Genomic DNA, 18819 nt, shown 5'->3' with positions numbered 1-18819 from the left:
TCATGAATTTTTAATACAGCTCAACGAACTCCAAAAGTAGCATCTAAAGAAGCTTTTCCTTTGGTATATCTTTATACCTGCTTCGTTCGTTGGGTAAATCACCCATATGATTAATTTAGATAACTACAACACTAACAATGGTTGGTGACTGCTTACTCACCCTTAGCCACTCTATAGATATTTAATTTATATTCATTATCTAATTTATTCACACAGTAATCTTTGAACAAAAATGTACTTCTGGTAAATTAAGGAACTTAAACATGGAAAATTAACTTTATCTACTCAGTCAATGCAATTTGAGATATACAATGTGACAGGCATTGTGTGTAATATTGTATATAGAATTAAATATCACAGATAGTAGATGGAAGAGCAGGGTTAAATTTAAATATCTTGATTCTAGTGCTGTGTTCTATTATACTGCAAATTTCTTATTCTGCTATATCATAAGAACAGTAGAAGCAAATATTTCCAAGGAAAGCTGTATACTAAACTGGAGTGAAATGTACATCAGTATAGACAGATTTTTATAGAGCTGTAGTTCCTTTTTTAAAAACTTTTACTCAATTTATTTAAAATAACAACAAAAAAATAGTTCACTCATTCCCCCCATTCCCCTTTATCCCCACAAATCTGTTTTCTGTATCTATGAGCTTGGTTTTTAATTTTCTTCAAAACATTTTTATTTTATTTTATTTTATTTTTTAGATTCAATGTATAAGAGAGAGCATATGGTATTTGCATTTCTCTGTCTGACTTATTTTACTTAGGAAAATGCTCTCACAGTCCATCTATGTTGCTGCAAATAGCAGAATTTCCTTGTTTTTTATGGCTGACTAATATTCCAGTGTGTGTGTGTGTGTGTGTGTGTGTGTGTGTGTGTGTGTTTTCTGTGTGTGTGTGTGTGTGTGTGTGTATGGTATATTTTTTTATTTATCCATCAATGATCACTTAGTTGTTTCTTATCTTGGGTATTGTTAATAATACTGCATATATCTTTTTGAATTAACACTTTTGTTTTCTTCAGACAAATAATCAGAAGTGAAATTGCTGGGTCATTGAGTGGATCTATTTTTATGAGGAAGCCCCATATTGTTTCCCATAGTGTTTGCACTAATTTACATTTCCATCAACAGTATACTTAAAAAGAATAATAAGATTCAGTATATCTTTGGCTCTCTATAGTTTCTTATACATATTATTGCATTAATACTCACACACGCACACACACAAACACACACACACACAAAACAACACAAAACTCTAAGTTTGCTACTTATGAAGTTACTAATGAGCAGAGAGTTAATGTGACTGGCCTAAAGTCACACTGGCAGTAAGTGGAAGTGCCAGGACCTGGTCTCAAAGCTGTTTATGTCTATTCCTACTTTCCATGATATTAAGCACTATGCCACATTTGTAGTACAGATATTTAGGTAGAGATTAAACTATTAAATTTGTTGTAGAATAAACAATGCTTAATAATTTGGCAGTGTCTTAAGTCTGGCTTTAGATATGAAAATCCATGAAGTCCTTGTAAGACATTCAGGTAAAGGTGTCCAGTAGGTGGTTAGAATTAAAGAGATGATCCTAGGTGAGAGATCAAGGCAGACAATATAAAACTTTCAGTATTACACTTAGAATGGCTTTAAATTTTTCTTAACAGATTATTGAAAAGTGATTCTTGCAGGAAATCAGAGAATAAATATTTCTCACTCTCTGACAGAAAAGCATTGCAGTTATAAATATATATATATAATACATATCATATGGCACATATATAATATGTATGTATATAATGTGTATATGTAATACATTTACATGTAATATGTGTGTCTGTAAGTATATACAGTCCATTCTCATTATCTATAATATGTTCTATAATGCCACTAAAAACAATGAATTGGTAAATGCTGAATCATTCATTTCTTCAAGGATAATATATGTATATCTCCATACATTATAATCTTAATTCCTACAAACAACTCACTCTAGTTCTAGTTCTTTATTTTTCAAAAGAGAAAACTAAGTTCAGAGGTGTTCAGTGACTTGTGCAAGACAACCCCATTAACAGATCCCAGAGTAAGGATTCAAATACCATCTAACTAACCCCAGGCCCAGAGCTTCTTACACTGCATTGAGTTGTCATCTCCATCTTCTGGTTATTTCTGTGTGAGAGTTGAAACAAGAAGACAAAGCATCACCTTGTTTAACCTTAGCTGGGAACATGCTTATGGGGTGACTCAAAATTTTTGCTATTCTGCACAAGTCTGTGAATAATTGGGAAAGCACTTTGAGTATTGATTTTAGTATTACAAATAAATTTTAGTGAGCAGGAAAATTTTTAAATACAGGGCCTATGAATGATGAGAATTGACTACATCTGGATAATAGTGGTTGCTAGATCATGAATAAACTCAGTAGAGCAGAGCTAAGTGTAAAGGTAATGAGAGGGAAGTCATAAGCATACACTATGTTCCTAACATAGTCTCAGAGAATTGTCTCAGTTTTCCCTACCCACCATAAAGTAGCATTAATTTATAGAACAAGTTGCTTGTAGGGAAAGAAGTACAGTCTTCTCAGTGAAACATGAGATCATAGCCTAAAATCAAGGGAGATGATAAGCAAATTAAAAAGTAAGCATATTACTATCTAAATGCAATGGCCTGGAACCATTCCGTATTGGAGCAACTAAATGTTTCCACCTCAGTATTTTCTTTTCTTAGAATAAAACTGAGCCAGAGCACAGCATTCAAACAGAATAAAGTAAATAAAGGTGATTCCATGTGACATTACAAAAAATTGTACGGTTGAATTTAGGTTAACATATTCTAAGAAATTAAGGAGAGCCTAAAAATGTACAAATAGTCCACCAAATATTTAAAATTTTAAATTCTTGGTCTATGCAATGTTAACCATTCTATATTAAAAAATTCTCTTAAGTAGATTCTTAAATTTCAAAAATTCCAAACAAATTCTAGCAAATGGCAAATATGTTAGTATCTACTACAAATCAGGTTTTATCACATATCAGTTTTTCTTAATCAAAATTATTTTTATATATTAAAAAACATTATAATGCATATTTTTTGTTATTCTGCTTGACTAGATAATAGATACAGAAAATTAGACTAGGTTTGGATTTGATACAAGATATTTATGAATATTTTATTTATCCTTTAGATAAATAAAGATTAAATTAAAGATTTTACCTAGATTAAAGCCTAACATACTGCACATACTCAATTTTTAAATTTGAACTGAATCAGTTTTGGAACCATAATCTTCCTATGTTTTAATTATTCTATGTAATAAATTTTGTAATTTTAATGACACATCATTAAGTGAGAGAGAAAACTGAGAACTATGATGGAGAAAACACTTGAAGCAGTTCCTTTAATTCATCATTGAAATCATTTCCTGTAAATTTCCAATAATAGAGATAGTTCATTAAGGCATAAACTTTGATTTAATAAATGGAAGATTGAATCTTTATTACAAAATTCCTTTTACCTAATACCTAAACAAAAAGCTAAGAACAACCCCAAATATAGAAATAAGTGAAAATTATTTAGTAACAGTACCAAATACAATTATAAGTGAAACCCAATGCAAGAGACTTCAAAACTTGTGAGCAAAGAAACAGAAGATCCTGAAGTAAAACGAAACATCAAAATATTGAAAATTACTTTTATTACTCCAAACCTGGAGAGAAGCTAATTTTATATACGTAGGTTTCTTTTTTACAATGGAGTATAATGGAATGGCTCTGAGAAAGAAATGAGAACAATTGGGAGTGACCAAAGGGAATGTCTGTTTCTGGTATAAGCAAGATTGCAGGATTACCCAGTGAATTGAATAACCCTTGAGTATTCCCCTTTGGGAATGACACATACCTCCAAGCAGTGTGGATCCTAGTGTGGGACAACTAGGACTTCTCAGGAAAGGTAAGACAGTTCAAGTTTTCTGTTAAAGTTTGTATATTTCTTCAGTTGCTATAATACTCTGACCTTCACTCAGGCTATAGGAAGATAGACAATATAATGCACCTGGGTGGCTCATTTGATTAAGTGTCCAACTCTTGGTTTTGGCTCAGGGCATGATCTCAAGGTCATGAGATCAAGCCCCATGTTGGGCTTTGTGCTCAGTGGGAGTCTATTTGAGATTCTCTCTCTCCCCCTTCCTCCACCCTTCCCCATCACTCTCTCTCTTTCTTTCTCTCTCTCTCTCTCAAATAAATAAATAAATCTTAGGAATAAAAAGAGAGATAGACAATATGAAATACCCAACTCCAAAATTTAGCTTAAAGAACTAAGATGTATAGATAATGCAAGAAATTACCCATATAGATTTGATCAAAAGAGATGTCTGAACGGAGTTTCTGAGGACAGCCTGATAAAAAGAAATTACATTGATTACAATGCACATTGTCAAAATACACCAAGTAGAGATAGGAGAAGAGAAATAAAAGTAGAATATAAAAAATATAGATTCCAAGCTAGCAAATAAGAAAAAAAAACAAAGGGAAATTGCCACAGTTGTTTCATTTTATAGAACTATCTGTTAAAATTGTTAAATAGTCCCAGGTTCATGGTGTTCTTTGGCTCAAGCAGAAGGAAACTCAAATCCTTTCTAGAGAAAAGTAACTCTAAATTTAGCCCTAAAATTTTTCATAAACAAATATCAATGAAATATGACCCCTAGCCCTTAAGAAAAAGCTGCCAGGATTAAAAGGTGGTTAAAAAATTTAAAAAAAAAAAACGATTCAAAGGTTTTAAGTACCAATCTCAAAGACCTTTAGGTATTGGAATAACTGAGATAGTATATAAAATTTCCACTTTCAGGAGGCAACTAGACATAAAAAATAATCTAGGAGACAAGACCGCATGAGTAACAATGATTTTTATTTTTCTGGAAAATATCCAGGATTAAAAGAAAAACATAAGAAATAAATGCCCCCCAAAAGAGCAAAAACAAAAAACAAAACAAAACAAAAACTCCAAAAAAAAAAAAAAAAACAAGTATAGCTGGGGCAGAGTATAGTGTTGCTGAATCACGGGAGGAATTTCAAGAGGCAAGGCACAGTCAGTAGTGTCAAGCAATAGGAAGTCAAGCACACAGAAAAGGTCCTGGATTTAATATTGAAGTCATATTTTAAGCATCATATTGCTTTGCTTTGTAAACATGTGATTTTTCTCAGTTTGTCCTATAGCCTCTGCAAGTATAGCTGGGGCAGAGTATAGTGTTGCTGAATCACGGGAGGAATTTCAAGAGGCAAGGCACAGTCAGTAGTGTCAAGCAATAGGAAGTCAAGCACACAGAAAAGGTCCTGGATTTAATATTGAAGTCATATTTTAAGCATCATATTGCTTTGCTTTGTAAACATGTGATTTTTCTCAGTTTGTCCTATAGCCTCTTTTGGAGGCCAGTGGTTTTGTTTTTGTTTTGTTTTGTTTTGTTTTTTAATTCTCAAAGGATGGTTTTGACTCTGCATTGCTCATAGCCAGGGCAGTTACCATGGCAACCAGGGACTCTGTCAATGCAGAAGACTTCTTGTTTTAGAAGTACATTTAATTCAGAAAGTAAATTTTCTAGTTTCTAAAGATAATTTTCATTGCTTTCCTATTACTGACTTCTCTAAACTCTTTTGATCCACATTGTTTCTGAAAATCTTTTATCTCGAAACTCTTGAAATGAAATAGTTATGTTAGGTTGGATGCAAACTTTTCCAAAACTAAAAAGAGAGTGAATATGAAAAGTCAACTGAGAGTACACTTTAAAGGATCATTAAGACACCTACAGGATAGGTGCTCCTCAGAGCAACCACAAGATAGTTTTATGTGGCTCATTCTTTTTTTTTTTTAATGTGGCTCATTCTAATGAAAATTGCCAATCTATTACTTTTGAATGTAATTTCTGGAATATGAATGAATGCTAAATATCTAAAAGTGAAGCACATTTGAAATATTAAGAACAATTTGTAGAGAATTATTAAGAGAATAAATTATTGCCTTAATTGCAGAGCGATCTAAATCAATCTCCAGGACTAAACCAAAATCTTTCTGTCATGTTTCTAAGCAAGGGATTCAGGAGATAAAATGACAGCTTTAATTGACTATTGTGACAAAATAACTCATTTCAAAAAAACAAAAACAAAAACAAAAACCAAAAAACGACGTAGACTTCTCTGGCGCTTACATTTTCTTATATTCTCTTTCCAACTATTTGTTCTTTTAGCATTTGAGATTGAAAACCTCCACTTTGTTTTAATACCTATTGATAAAAATAAATGCTCCTGCAGTATTAAACTATATCAAGTGAATGAATCAATATCCTTAATTACTAATATATAGCAATAATATCTCTGGGTTACTTGTTATTATATTAAAGTTGATAAAACTGAATGTTAAGACATTCTCAAGCAGCATTCTGGATATCTTAATTTAAATATTTTAATAAAATAGTCATTGGCTCATTTTATATATTCAACAAATGTTTAAGTACCTCTGGTACATGATAGTCAACTTTGATAGAATGGAAAAAGAGATGGTCAAAGCCCTTCTCTACTGGAAGTTAAATTCTAATCAATATGAGATAATATATTTTCTGTAGATTTGCAAAGTTATTTGAGACTAATAGATGATACTAATAGTGTGAGTAAATGATTGAGTACATGTGTATGTCAATGTATAGACAAATAATGAAAAATGCATCTGTGGTGAGACAAAATAGATACTAGTGAGACAAAATAGATACTAGTGAGACAAAATAGATCCTGTATTTATTATCCCTGAGTAACACAAATACTAGTGTTCAACAGAGTTTAAAGGAGAAAGCTGTTGTCTTACCTGAGGTGATCAGAGGTAGTTTAAAAAGAAGTAGAATCTGATATGTCTTTTTAAGAATGAGTAGAATTAAAGTACTTGGGGAAAAAAAGAACAACTAAAATGAACAACTAAATAGGGATAACAAGGTAGGGGAATAAAAATATATTACCCCTTCTTCTAAGGCAAAAATTAAATAAACCCATTAAAAGATTTTGTAAAAGTGTATTCTTCCTTGAATATGATTAAATTAAAATATGCTTTTTTAAAAAAACTTAAGTTTATAAAACTTCAGGAACTATACTATCTAAAGATTGTAAATATTATTATTATTAAGTTAAACTGCAATGTCTTCTAAGCAAATATGGCCAGTGGAATCCAAATATACTAGCACTTTAACACTGTTATCTATTTAAAAAAATAATTAAGCTATCTTTAATAGTTAGAAGTTGTTAATAATTTATTTCCCTTCAAATAACATTTTCACTTAGATGAATGTAACATATTTTATTCTTAAAATTCTTCTATTGATGATCTTATCTTAATTGTAACTCTTTATTTAAATTTCTTGTGACCATTAGTCCCTAAATGTTTTTATAAATTGAGCAATCATTGCAGTGATATTAGTGCATAATTGATAAAATATATAAATATATGAAAATTGTGAAATTTATTAATAATAAAATATTTGCAATGGATCTCTTAAGGAGATGAATGCAGCTATATTTAGGTGGTTTCAGTATTCATGGGTGAATATTAATTCATCTAGGAAAAAATAGGTTTCATTATTAATTCTTGCCCTTATTTTTCAGTATTCATGGGTGAATATTAATTCATCTAGGAAAAAATAGGTTTCATTATTAATTTTTGCCCTTATTTTTTAATAGACTTAAGTGCTAAGGAAAATTATATAAATATGTGGGTGAAAAAAGGGAATTTTGAAATATCAATACCACTTAATTCTTTGAAATCCTTCAGTGTTATGTATTAAAAATCAGACAGAAATCTGAGACAGTTAGAGAAAGACAAATGATTTCACTGATATGTGGAATTTAAGAAACAAAACAAACAAAAAGAGACAAACTCACAGACTCTTAAAAACAGAAAACAAACTTGTTGCCAGAGACAAGGTGAGTGGGAGGATGGGTGAAGGGGTATTAAGAATACACTTATCTTACATACATTTACATTAGAATATTGCATCTAGATCTTATGCAGTATACAAGATTTTTTTTTTTGCCTTTCAACACATTTTTGTGGAAGAAAGAAGTATATTTTAAATGGACAATGGACTCTACCACAGTTACTTGAAATCCTGTATCTGTCCTCTGTGTAAACATGTTGCAGATAAATGAGTTTAATTAAAGATTTGAAATACAAAAAAAAAGTACACTTATCCTGATGAGCACTAAATAATGTATAGACTTATCAAATATCATTATATTGTATACCTGAAACTAATAAACACTGTATGTTAATTATACATCAATTAAAAAAAGAAAAAAGTCAGAGATCTATAATCATACATCATTTCTAATAATCAAGCAGCTTACACTCAGCTTTCATAAATTGTGTGCTATAGAGAAGATTCAAGATGATGAGAGGTAATGCACTTCTTTCATAAGGGAAGAAAAAAGAGAATGTAAGAGAAAGTTAATTGTGAATTGAGAAATGGTGAAGGAAACTCTACATCTCTGTTATTCCTGTGTTGTCATATGGACCAAATTTAGTAAAAAGTGTACCCGTAAGTTGAGATTCTAAATACTGGTTTCCTTTAAGCTATCTGTAAATACTACATACTTCTTGAAACATTTTTGCAAACCCACAGGGTTGCCTATACTTGAATTTGAAAACCATGAGCAGCAAATAATTTGAGCAGCAAATAATTCCAAGAGAAAGTTAATAAAAGGAAGACTTGAAGTCTCTGAGGGATTGGTCAAATAAACTTTGGGTTGAGGGATGGGTAACTTATTAGAGAGTGGAGATTGCATTTGCAAGTCTAGCAACTGAGCGAAAACATAATGAACTGTAAGAAGGAAGTGTAAGAAGTCCCATGTCCTCAGAGATAGAATATTGAGTTGAATAATGTAACCAGCAAAGTATTTGGAGACCAGATGATAATGAGCTTTATATGTCAAGCTGTAATATATACTGACTTAGCCTGAGGGACAATGGTGAGCTACTAAAAGGTTTTTAACAGAGGAAATAGTTGTGTTTTCATCTGTTAATTTTAAGCTTGGTTAGGGGCAATAAGGAAAATACATACCAGTTAATATGGGGAGATACCTTAGCAGGTGCTTGAGGTGACCAAGGAGGAAATGATGTTTACTTGAAATGAGTTGAGGGCAAAGAGATTGGAAAGAAACAATCAAATTTGAGAGATATTAAGAATATAAAATTGACCAAACTGAAAATTAATTTTAGAGGGAGAGGAAAGTGTATTTTTGTCATTATTGAGAAGTTAGAATGAAAGCAGATTATGGAGTTTGGGGATGCAAATAGAATGAATGGGAATTCTGTTCCCTAGGTATTTAGAAACATTTGAAACTTAAGCAGTAAGACTAACATAATGGAAAGGACATTTAAGAGCATTAGTGTTACTGGAATATGCAATTAAAATTGAACTAGAAGAATGCATGAAGAAGTGAGCATCTTTTTAAGTGGTAGTAGCCTGAACTATGGTAGGTGAAGGGTATGAAAAGGAGAATTTGCATTCAAGAGATGTTACACATCACTAGTCATCAGGGAAATACAAATCAAAACCACAATGAGATACCATCTTAAACCAGTTAGCATAGCAAAAATTAACAGGCAGGAAACAACAAATGTTGGAAAGGATTTGGAGAAAGGGAAACCCTTGTAAGAGGACATAAGGAATAGCTCGGAGGAACACAGGGGAAGGGAGGGAAAACTGAATGGGTAGAAATCAGAGAGGGAGACAGACCATGAGAGACTCTGGACACCGGGGGAAAAAAAACCCTAAAGGTTATAGAAGGGAGGGGAGTGGGGGAATGGGGTAGCTGAGTGATGGGTATTAAAGAGCACTTGTGGTGATGAGCCCTGGGTGTTATACACAACTAATGAATCGTTGAACACTACATCAAAAATTAATGATGTACTATATGTTGGCTAATTGAACATAATAAAAAAAAGAGTTGTTACAAAATAAAGCATGAAATAATATGATAAACCCAACTCTTCATCATCATTTTTCCTATCCTAATTATATGCTGGTCACTGTGTTCAGACAATAATGAACAAGAAAGAGTCTCTACCCTAACTGAGCTTTAAGGTCTAGTAGAGAATAAAACAATGAAATATATGAGTGGATATACTTACAATGGTGATGTCTTAGAAAAAAAAAAAGAAGTATTATTAAAATTTTCATAAAAACTGATAACAAAAAGCCATAAAAATTTTGGAGATGTGAGAAGCATAATTAAGGAGGTTAAATAATGAGATACAGTGAGTGAGATACGGACTCAAAGTTGTCTTAAATCATACTAAAAAAAGGGAGGTGATGTTAATAAAAAGAGGGGAATTAGAGAAAGTGGTTATTTTAAAGGAAAAAAATTCAGTAATTTTTGTTCTGTAATGAAGTGGTATTAGTGCATCAAAGGGGAAATATTTATTTGATAGTTGGATATGTAGGAGAAGAGCTTAAAAACAGTGCAGTTATATTACAAATTAAAAGATGTGGTACAAAACTAGAATATGCAAATCTCAGGAAAAATATAAAAGTTTTAGTGTAAAATAATGAATATAACTTTAACAATGAATTTACAGTAAAATACATATTTTGTAGTAGAAAGCACATCTTACGTGAACTTTTGAGAAGTATCATATCTTTGTATTAAGTCTTTAGACATTCAATTCTCCCACTCTTTCAGGAAGGATGTATTTGCTATCTTCACACATTAGGGATTTTTTTAATAAGCAAAAACAAGAGGAACATCAAAATTAAGACTTATTTTTTAAAGCTTAAAGTCTAAATCAGGAGATTAGATAAATTGAAAATATTTTGAAAAAAAAAAGAGTTATAAGGTAAAGTAAAAGATACCTACTTCTGGCCAAAATGTAGTAACCATAGTAACTTATAAAGAGAAACAATTACCAGAAACTACTAAAAAGCTGTACAAAATATATAAACCCATGTTTTTTAGTTATTAGATTCGAGACAACTTAGAACAGTGAATTCCAAAAAACAGGTACCTGGAATTCTCATACTGTGCTCCTGGTACTATAAAGTGATAGAAGTTTGTATTATGTTCAGTGAGAAAATGAGGAAGAAAGAATAGCAAAGAAAACAGTGAAGATTTTCCTTTTCCATTTCTTTTTTCACATTTGCAAACTACTCTGCAAGATAATTTCAAGAGAAATATCTTTAGTCCTTTAACTGATATGAACAAATATTACATTGATGTACCCTGGAAGAAATACGAACTCACTGTTTTCACTACTGTAGGTGAATTCTTACTAGCCCCAACTAGTACTGTGATCAGCAGATTATAAATATTTGAAGTTTCCACTTTTCTTGTTTTGAAGAATGAGATTGTAAAAATATCATTGTTACTCGGTGAAGACAAGACTAAAGTTAATGTCTTCCAAGGAAACTCAGTAGTGCTGAATATGCCCATCTCCTTGTTGCTACCTGAAACTTACAATTATCACTTATTGCCTGATACTTAATTAGTGAAACACTGATTTGAAAACTGAGACTGCAGAAACATGGAAAGAAATTCCAAACAAAAAATGCATTTAGAAGAATGAATGAGGAATCTGGCTTTCAGTGAAGAATTAGACTCATTATACTTAAAAAAAAGTCTGATATTCCAAGCTAGTGCATTATATAGTGAGCATAGAGTTTCCAAGACAGAATCAATCCTTTATAGCTATAAATAGAAAAAAATCAGTATGTAATATATTATAAGTTGCTTTGCATGACTTATAATATTTGTTTGCATAGAAGTACTTATAGCATCTAAAATAAAATAATGTAAACTTATTTGAGATATTACAAATTAAGTTTTATCCTGTGAATAAATCCAAATATTTAAAGACAGAATAATCAAGGAAGTCATTTTATACTCTATTCAGAACCTGGCCTTATTATAAATATAACTATATACTTTAAATATCAGTTTTTAAATAAAAGTAGATTTATTGATTTTTCTAAACATAAAAATGATTCTGCCCACTAAAAGGCAATTAAATAAAAACTAAGACTGCACTGTATCCCCCAACTTATAATACCATGATGAACATGGTGCCATTTTAATGCTCTCTTTACTAATTTCTTTAACCAGGCTTGTAATTTTCCTCTACATTATAGCAGAAGGATGCAGCTGTTGAAAGAAGTCTTGGAGAAAACATGTGGCTTAACTGGCAGAAGTGCAGTAAACATTTCTTGTACTCTCTATTAGTGACTTCTGTATTTAGCATATACATTTGGGGAGTATAATATTCTGCCTTTGAGCATAATCACAATTTTTTTAAGTGTGCTCATTTTATAAAACTAAACAACTATTCCATCTGAGGGAATCGGAGATAAGTGAGCACATTTCTGCATTGGAAGTAGTTGATATAGTCTTAGACATTCAACTTTTTTGAAGAGATAGCAGATTTTCATTTTTAAATCACAAATCTACTCATCAAACACTTCCATTGATGATCTCCTTTCAAGGTATTCAACACGAACACATGACAGATCAGCAAATAGATTAAATATATTTATAGGTCAAGGTGAGCATTGAGAAAAAGAACTTAAGTTCTTTATGTATTGTGGCTATGACTTGTTGGTCCCTTGAAAGATAGCAGAAAAGAAGGCTGTTTCTTTAGATTAGAAGCATTGAAATCCAATCATACACTCTTGAGTGTTTTATACCCTTGAACAAAGTTTATTTATATACTTTTACTATTGCTAACATATAGGTTTGATATGGAAATTGAAACTATAGAAATTTGGATTTATGCGAGGAAGCTGGATTGAAATATGGAATGGTTTTCCTCCTGAAACAAATAGTAAATTATGGAAATATGTCATAACATTTGTTTAAAAATAATTAAATAAATTATTACTACTGGAGATTGGTCACTAACTCATTTTACCTCAAAAGTCCAACTCCTAGATTGACAGTGTGGACAGCGATGATCTTGACAGCTGTAGTAATTTACTATTCATTACGGTAAAATTTGCATTCAGAGTTTTGCCTTATTTTTTTATTTGGAATATTTGGAAATAAACACAAAGCCATGCTTAAGTCACTCAAATGTTTGTTAGAAGTTCTTAAAAATAAGTCATAATACTGTTTGAGGAACAAAAAGCATGCAGAAAAATGTAGGCAAGAGAAAGGAAATATGAATGCACGTTATGTAAAACAAGTCAAGTCTTTTAGTAAACTACAGAGAAGTCTTATCCAAAAGTAGGGAATTTGAGGGTCAAGTTAAAATCTGGCTCATAGATACTTTGCTTGCTTGTTTGCTTTTCTTCTCACAGCTGGTCTGTGTTCTTCAGTTGGTGTAGGTCCCTAAGCTTCCTTTTGTCTCTTCAACACTGCAGTCAACTAACATTGCCTTTTAGTGTGCTTAAATAGTTATTTTTATCTGAAGAAAAATTATTTTTCAAGAAAAAGAAAAACTATTTTTTTCTAAGCCCTATGAGATAATAAATTATATTGAACACATTAAGTTCTTCCTATGCAGTATATATTTTAATATTTACATATTAAATTATACATATATTTAACCTATTAATTTCATTATATTAAACTTCTGGGTTCCAAGTAATGTATTAGTCCATTGTTTCTAGAATTTAAGGCTAATGCATTGTATCCTTCCATAGGTTTCATTCTGTTGCATTAAATGCCATACGACTAGTTTCTAAAATATCACTTGGTACATAGCAGAAAATGAGCACATTCTTATTAAATAGAAGAGTTATTTTGGTAGAGCACCACTTCTGGAGGCTTCTGGATTTTTATTGTCCTAAAATGCACTTAACCTCTTTCATATGTTTGACATCCTTTTTACAGAACTCCATGTTGTATTCTTTCTTGGTGTGGTCATCTTTCTTTCATTTGAGTATGGTTTCTTCTTATATAGTTTCTTGAGAAAGACTGCCAAGGGAAGTAAATTTTTTCATTAGAACAGGCTTGGCTATGTTGAAATAAAAAATATATCTAAATTCTTAAATCTTATAATATCACAATAAAAGTTTATTGTCCCTGCCATAGTCTAAGCCATGAAGAGGGTGGGGGAACTCCAGGTCTCTGTTCTAAACAGTCATTAAAGAACTGACACTCCCTCTGACTATGCAGCACAATTATGGTCTTCAAAACCACTCACTGTTCAAGGGAAAGAGAGATCTTGGCTGATCACAAAAGGACGTTTTATTTAATTTTTTTAACACAGGGATTTTATATCTAGGCAAGGAAATGACATGTACATCATTGCCAGCATACTCCATTGGCCAGAACCCAATTACTTGGCATTGCTTAACTGCAAGGAAGAATGAGAAATACAGATTTCCTACATACCTGGAGGAAAATGAATGTATCTGTTGAATACATAGCATTATCTATGCCGCCACTCAGCTCTCTGACGATATCTTTATTCTTCTCACACTTGATGAATAGTTTGATTAAGAATAGAATTATAATTTAGGAATAATTTTTCCTCAGAATTTTGAAGGTTACTTCATTCTTCTGTCAAGCGGAATGTCATTCTTATGTTTAACACTTGTTTGTGAACTATTTGACCTCACATTTCTCCCCAGAGCTTTTTGTATTATTTTTAGCTTTCATTCCAAAATTTCATGAGGGCCAGTTTTAATTTACTATGAAAGGAACTCTGTTGACAATTCTGCATTCTGGAAAGACATTATTTCTAGAAGTCTTTCTCATTTTTTTCTTCTTTCTATATTTTCTTTTTTTTTTACTCTATCCATTGAGAATTGAGATACTGAACTGCTCAGTTCATTAAACAGTCTTATGACTGACCCATTGAGAATACTCTCTCTATTGAGAAAACTCTCTCTTGTTTTTATTTTGTTATGTTTTCCTTCCACCTCCATAACCTCCTCTGGCACCCACCCTAATGTATTTGATATATTTTTCTATGTGTGTATGCATTCTTTGTTTTGTTAGGTTTAGAATCAAGATTAGGGTTAGGGTTAGAGGTTCAAATTTCACAACAAATATTCTATCATGAAACTCATTTTTTTTAAAAAAAATTAAACTAAAATGTTGAATTTACCATATACTTATTGCTTTGTTATTACCTGGCATTCAACTGCTAGATATTTCTTAGCATGCATTCATCATCTTCTAGTGATAGCCACCTGGGTTTACTCCATCACCACAATACCAAAAGCAATGCATCACTGAGTATTTTTAGACATACCAGGTTACATGCCTATGCAAGATTTTCTTTCTACTCTTCACTTGGGAGGCAATTACTAGGTTATACACATATTTGACTAAGCAAATTAAAGTAATTTAATTGAACATAAAGCTTCAATTTTGATACAATCATGTCAAAATAATTTTGGTCCTAATTTGTGATTTTTCAGGTCTTGCACAGTAATTTTAACCTGTAAAAATGTGATAAAAATGTTCTTACATTTCTTACTTTTTTCTGTATACTTTAGTATAATTTATAATTTAGTATTTTAATTCATTAATATTTAGTATTTTAATCCATTTGGAGTTTTCCCTTATACATTGTGCAAGATTAAGATCCAATTTTATGTTTCTCCTAGAATACTAGTTTTATGAGTAATGTCCTCTAAACAATGTCTTATTTAATCCCTAATTTGTGATGCAACCTTATCATGAATGCTTGATCTCTGTTCAAGTTCTTTTCTTATGTGTACTATTTAGCTGGTTCTCCCTTCAATGTCATTGATTTCTTTGTTCTTGGTCCAATTCTAGTCTTTTCAATTTTTTTTTGTTATTGTTGTTTTGTTACATATTCTTTATTGATAAGGCAAGCTCTACAACCTCATCCCAACTTTATTCTTCTTTCTAAAAAACTGATGTAAGTGCTCATGGAACTTTTTATTCTTTCATGTAATTTTAGGATTAATATATCAAGTTCCCCAACATTTTGCCAAAAGTTGTAATTGGACTGGCACTGAATTTATCTGTTAATTTATGGATAATTGATATTTTTGTAGTATTAACTTATCTTGTCCATGAGCAAAGTATATATTCCCATTTACTCAGGCATATTAATGTTATTTTACATTTTACAGATTTTACATGTCTTTCTAGTCACATTCCAAGGACAAGGCTAGTATGAGCGGTACACTTTGGGCAAAGGCAAAAAATATACTGCATTGTTGTGGACAATTTAAAAACAATATAAAGCAAAAATAATATGATCTGCATTTTTTAATCATTATGAACTGGCAATTCTAAACAATGTCAGTGAGAGAATGTAATTAAAAATTATCAAATCTTCACTTTTTCCCTGTTTTGCACAGTAATATTTTCTGTTTGTTTGTTTTTTAACTTGAATGGTTGTCTATAGGTAGTTCATCAAAAGAAAATGTTCACTGCCTGTGTTTTTCCCCTGCCCATCTTTTAAATTCTTAGTGTTTATTTCAATTTTATTTCTTCTGTATTTACAATAAAGTTTTTGTTTTCTTATTTAAAATACTGTGTTTGTTCTGAAGCGTTGGACAGGTTCTCCTATCTTTTCATTTGTCATGCTTATGATGAATATTCTTTCATTCTTAAAAAATATTCTGTCCTTAAATAGTAAAATATACACAAATATATTTTTAAATGTTGATCATAATTTCTTACTTTCCTTAAAATGTCTCATCAACTCTTTTTCATTTAACTTACATTGATGGTTTTAGTCTCTTTGTATTTTGAGTTCCTCCCAGGCTGTTTTCTTCACTTTTTGCATACATTTTATCTGTCTATCATCTAGCTATCTAATCTATCATCTATTTGTTACTAGGTTGTTTTGCCTTTAATATGTCTTGTAATTTTTTCCTTGATAGCCAGATATGATGTATTGAGAAAAGGAACTACTTTTGTTCTCATTTTAAAATCACTATGCATTTTTACATTATACTGAGGATGGAAGATTGAAGATTTCTAAAGTTTCCTTTTGATTTATGTTATAAATACATTTTCTAAGGTATATTTAACCCCCGAGTCTTCAAGATATTGTTGAGATATTTTTAATGATCATTTTATTATTATTTTCTTTGTATTCTTTATGATGTATATACTCTATATGTATCCTGTTGTAGATAGAGAAATGTAAAGAGTGAATTTCCTTTATCTGTGCTTTGTATGCATATTCAGTAAACTCCCTTCTCAGATACACTGATAACAAAATAGTATACATAATGATTAGTTCACTTTCTAGTGTCTGATAAGCATCCATGCATCCATCCTGTGAGTCCTTGCTAGACTTAGGTAGGATCTCCTGTCCCCATTATCTAAACCAATGGAACATATGACATACTATAATGCCCAATAAGAACTATGTACTAGAGCCCATACTGTCTCTTTCTCAACTGAAAATATTGTTTATAAGAAATTAAGTCCAATTAGAGAATGTAATGAATTGCCCCAAGTCCTCCTCCCCCAATTCTCAAAAAAACTATCTCTAAGTCAGCACTGTGAACATCAGTTCCTCAAAACAGCCATAATTACTAGTTTATATGATGGATATTTACCGAATGCAACCTATATAGCCACAGCAATGTTTGCTTACCTTCTTTCTAGTCACATTCTTTCTATCTTCTGGGTTGTATATTAATCCTACTTTATGTGAAAGTATGAGTTTTCATCTTGTATTTTCATAAATGTTTTAGTAGAGATTTTTGAGAGGTTGAATTGAATGTTTATTGCTAGAAACCATGGTATATAAATATTTCATTGATATTTTTAAGAATGATGTTTTTAAGAATTCTTAAGAATTTTTAAGATATTTTTATGAATCTCACAGCCATTTATTTGTGATAACTTGGACAAATGGAAGGAAGAGACATGTGAAATTCAAACATACTTTTGCTTATCTTGGTATGTATTCTTTGCCTTTCTCAGAATTGATACCATGCTCTTTACATGAGCTTTATAAAGTTTAAAATTAATTAATTGGGAACAAGTATTTTATTTATCTTTTTTCAAGTTATATTCTCCACACAAACTTTTCCAAATTCTTCATCCAAGCACCCAAACATTCTCACCACCCTGGGTCCCACTTTAAGGAAATTAGAAAGTTGGAGGCCTCAATTAAGTCTCAAAATTCAAATATTTGTCTGTAATTTTATACTTCTGCTTTTTCTTTTCCTCCCCTCAATCAAAATACAATTTCTCCTCTTTTCAGTGCGATTGTTCATTTGAACTCTTAAATACACCATCCAAATCCCTTTATGTATTTATTTTGTTAGGGTGAAAGAATGAAAAGACAATGAGTCTCCAACTTATTTCATATTCTTATTCTTCCTGTCCATTGGTTTATTTCCCATGTAGAAAATTTTAAAAGTCCCCTTATTTACCACTTTGTATAATACATATTAGAGGGTACATATCTTATCTCTATCAGTCACAAATAATGCTCACTTCAGGTCCTTGCCTATAGCAGGCACCAAATTGATTTATTTTTTTTTCAAGTTCAAATTATAGATATAAATCTGAGGAAGATCCACAGTGTATAAGCTCAGTCTTGGAAATGTTCTTTTTTTGTTGATTTTTTTTAAAATTAGGCTCCATGCCCAGTGTGGGACTTGAATTCACAACCCTGAGATCAAGAATCTAATGCTCTACTGACTGAGCCAGGCAGGTGCCCCTGTGCTTAAATTTGTAATTAAAAATTGAAATATAAAAGGAAAATCAAGGGTTTAAAGGGTTTTTTTAATGATTAAAATGATATCTAAATTAGGTTTACAGTTGAACATTTTAAGAAACTTTAGTGAATATAGAACATGGCAGAATTTGAAATAAGTAAAACGTTGGGTAGATCTAATTTG

This window comes from Ursus maritimus, unplaced genomic scaffold (assembly GCF_017311325.1).
Source record: "Ursus maritimus isolate PB19 unplaced genomic scaffold, ASM1731132v1 scaffold_16, whole genome shotgun sequence".
NCBI classification, from domain to species: Eukaryota; Metazoa; Chordata; class Mammalia; order Carnivora; family Ursidae; genus Ursus; species Ursus maritimus.
Note: the sequence above shows the minus strand (reverse complement) of the source record.